This window comes from Numenius arquata, chromosome 13, assembly GCF_964106895.1.
Source record: "Numenius arquata chromosome 13, bNumArq3.hap1.1, whole genome shotgun sequence".
NCBI lineage: Eukaryota > Metazoa > Chordata > Aves > Charadriiformes > Scolopacidae > Numenius > Numenius arquata.
The window spans coordinates 20695108-20699531 of NC_133588.1; positions in this window are offsets into that span (position 1 = coordinate 20695108).

Genomic DNA, 4424 nt, shown 5'->3' on the forward strand with positions numbered 1-4424 from the left:
ACTACCTGAGTTTCATGTGGTTTCAGGTTTCCATAGGAAATATTTACACGGTTCCATGCAAATAGGGAGTACTCTCTTTAATTTAGGTCTCTAATTCACTTTAAAACAATATAGTAGAAGCCACGGATATTTATCTACATGCATTATCTTTTCTCATCATTACTCATTAGTAAGCAGTTAGCTAGAACATACAGTGGCAAAATGAGTTGTTAGCAGAGTTGCTGTTTCTCTTTGTTTAGGAAATAATTGTTCCTGAATAGTCAATTCTACGTGACTTTGATATAACACATAGGCTTAAATAAACCTTTTTTGCACAATGTTAACAGAAAATCTTTTGAGTATGTTGTCTGTCATGTTCAAAGAGTTGGGGTAATCAAATATTGAAGTTTTCTTCCCTTTAAGGCTTTTATCAGATTAGAATTACTGTTGCATCCCAGCGGTATTTCCTTCTCCACGGTAAACTTTACAGTTGTTAAACCAGGTGACAATTGCTATTTGTAGCTGATAAAATAGTCGGTAATTCCAGGGTCTTTTGATAATTGTAATGAAACTAAAACATTAGTAGGTCAGGATAGCTTACATTTAAATTAAAATTTTACTGTCGTTTAGCTGATTAAAAAAAAAAAATTAACATTTTTGAATGACAGCTCAAATACTTGCTGGTACATAGAGGGCTGAAATTGAGCCCTTATGCCACAGATGGACTTCAGGCTTTGGTTTTCCAATATATTTTCAACATCTGCTTTTAAAATAGTGCTTCAAGAAGATCGTCCATAAAAAGTGTCTTCCTACATCTTTTGTTATATTCTTTAAAACCAATTCTTCAAATAGGTAACTTCTTGTTGATTAGCTTTAAGTTATGTGAGTCACTGGAACTTCAAAGTAAACACAGCATAACCGATATGTAAAAGAAAGAAGCAAAACGTTGATTCATTTACAGAGGTGGTGAAACATGTTAAAGAACAAAAGGGAAACATAAGTACAGGGAGTATAAAAATATAATATTAAATACACTAGCCTGTTATTTTTCAAAACACAGCAAAAAGAGACAAAGAGCTTGACTTCACCTCTGCCTTGTCTCGCGTTCAATGGGAGCATTCCCCCAAATATTCCTTCTGCCAACACATGCCTTCTCTATCCCTTGAGAAAACAGCCACATGAAGCACAGACCCCGAGGCATCGTGTTACCTTCTACAAAGCACTAGTTTTCATTTTTTAAAACAATGAACAACAACAAAAAAAAAAAAAAGAAGTAGGGAATGTTGTCCTGAAGCGCACAGATTTTCATCAAAAGGCAAGGCACGACCTGGGAAAAGCAGTGACAATCCTATGTTTGCCCCTACACACTGAATTCCCACCGAAACAGCAATGTCTTGTTTCCCACAGGATCTCCCAGCAGAACAGGCAAGGTGTACCAGCTGTGCAAGAGTCAGTGGGATTTTCTTTCCGGGAGGACGGAGCTGCAGCTCACCCGTGCCCCAGGCTGTGAACCTGAAGCAGCAGCAGTGAAATGCTGCAGCTACAGCCATGCCATGGCCATCCAAAGCCCTTACATTGAGTTTGGGTACCATTTTTGTACCTTTTTTGCTATTGCTCAGTAACTGACTTGGTAAGGAAACCTGCTACTGGCACTTCTTACTTGCAGTTCCTGTCTGGTCACTTTTCAATTCGCCTATCATAAAATGCAGAAGAACTTCTTTTGTTTATGAGAACAACTTCTCATTCTTTACTCTCAAACCTTTCCAATGTGAAGATCCCCTCCATCTTGTAAACAGGTAACAGTCTCGAAGCAGATTCACATCACTGTTGCTGCTGGGCGCCCATGCCCTCTTTTTGCCATTCTCCATCTCTTTTTTTTTTTCCCTCCCCAAATAAATATTTGGAAAGACTTGAGAGTTGGGGGGGGGGGGATAATCAGTCTATGATCCCTTTTCCTCTCTCCTCACCTGAAACGTCCCTGCAGTGGCCAGACATTTGCTCCTTAAGAACTGCACTCTTCAGAGCTAGAGGATGATACCAGCTGGGCTGACTCGCTGCAGCTGGATTCTTCAACCCCAGAGCTACAGGCTCTCAGGGTTACTGACAGTGTCTTCTCTTTCCGCTCAGAACAGAAGGTCACTGTCCAAAGCCATCAACAGCAGGAGGAGAAACACGTAACCCTGTGTCAGACTAGAATGCACCAATCGACCTGGAGAAACTGCAGGAGCTGATGCATCCTTCTCCCTTCACATGGGATCATTAACATGCTTTTGCTGATAAGGCTGTGTCTCTCTGGGACAAAAGCTGTCTGTGGGGCAGGGGTTGCCGTCCTGTAGCCGCCAGGCCTGTAACGTCACAAAAAAGAAGCCTCCTCTTTCCAGAGAGCAGCACCTGCCCTAAGTCAAACCAGATTCATCCCTTCAGTATGTAACAGTGCACCGACACACGTCCCAGCAGGAAATGAATTTCCCAAACTGAGACCATTTCCTAGCGGCCAAAGGAAGACTAAAGATGGAATTTCATATATTCGCGTATTTTTCAAGGGGAGGGGGAAGGACAAGATTGACTGAGCGAGTGGGTGATACAGACATAACAGAAATACGGCACATAATGTGTACATGTACACAGGTATCATATTTACTATGGTGTGCCTGCCGCAAGGCTGCCCAAGTTCTGTCCCCTCTGACCTCTGCTGTCGTGGGACAAAACCTGGGCCAGCTCAGGCTGTGCATTCTCTGCCTGCTGTCAGCAGGGCCATCCTCCGGGCACCTGGCCGGTTTCCCTGTGAAGATGCGTAAAGCCAGATAGCGCTGAGTTCTGTAAAACAAAGAGGGAGATTTGATGCAGAGATAAGATTCATTGCTTTCAATTTCAATACTTTAGGCACAACCTGCTGATCTTCTTTGGGTGCAAATTCTTAAGCATTGGATGCTTTCTGAGAGACATTGCCGTGTGAGTGCACCAGATCAGTGAATTGACTCTCCTCTAACATTAAAGATAAATATAAACCAAACATCTGCATCTACATACCCCTTTGTCTGAGTGCAGGTGCTCCACATTCACAGCCTGTCATTACTCCATCTTCACAGTGCAGCAAACCAAGCCTTCCGATTAATCCTGAGAAATGGAGAAAGTCTGCGATATGAACACGCCTCTGTTTAGGAATTCTAATAGCAATCAAAAAGCTACAGGAGACGACGTTTGACCAACTGGTGAGAACAGCAGGGACATGTGTTTCTGAGGGTACATCAGGTTTTGGAATGCTCTAAGCTGCAATTTACATTCCAGGGTCAGGGAGCGCTGCCACCCGGTCATTCCCAGCTCGGCCCTGGCTGCCGACAACGTGCCGTCACCCCCCGCCTTTTCCAAAACAGCGTGTTCGCCCTGTGCAGGCAGCACCACCGCAGCTCTCTTGAGAAATAGGGTATGGGTCCTAACGCCACCATGATGAAGGAGCCTTTACCCGAGTGGGGGGCAGGCACAGACCCGGCTGGCAGCTGGGAGGGCGTTGGGTGACGTAGCCAGGACACCAGAGGGGGGAAGCCTGTAAGAACTGTCTCAGACTCTTCAGTCTGCTGTAGAAACGTGCTGGGTGTAGCACTGCTGACTTTGATTTATTCAAAGAACACACCAGCAGCAAAGAAAGGCTGCATTTTGGCGCCAAGATACGTTGGAAGTATTGTACTGTGTGGAAATGCCTGCAAATTCGTGTTTGACACGTGACCATGATACTGTTCGCTCCGCACGCTGTTAACTGTCCGACCCTGCGGCCTGGCTACAAACTCTTAGGACTATTTGGAGTGATCGCTGTAGCCTTTCAATGACATCAGTTCTCAATAAATCCAGTGAAAGCAGTGCCAGCTCCCAGGATGCTCACGTTAATACTCTTTTAATTGCCAGATCGTATCAGCACGGCCTATGATGGCACATTACTAGTTTATCTCTCATTTATATTAACTTAAACTAATTTTTATATATCGCATTGGAGTTTTACACTGATCTTGAAGGATTAAAATTTTAAAATCCTTTTTAATTTGGGAGGCAAGTACATTTTCTAATAGCACAAAAATAATTTAAAACATTTTTGACGCCCCATATAGAAGTCGGAGCCAGTTAAACCACTTCCCCTATTTCTATTTAACGCGTAATTTGATACATTCATCCGGAACCTTTCGTATTACTGAAAAAAGGGGAAAGTGCTGGGGCGGGAACGAGCAGAATCGGGAAGAGCGAAGTCCCGCCGACTTCCCGAGAGACAGCGGCAGGTCCTTGCCTCCCGGTTCCCGAGTTCCCGACCCTGCTCCTCGTCTGCCTCCGGCGACGCTCCCGCCGGTGCCCGCCCCAGGGTCCCCCCGCCCGCCCCGGGGTCCCGGCGGCGGGTCCGCGCTGCGGGGCGGGTCCGCTCCTCCCCGCCGCCACCGGGGGCGGAGCCGGGCGGCGCCGTG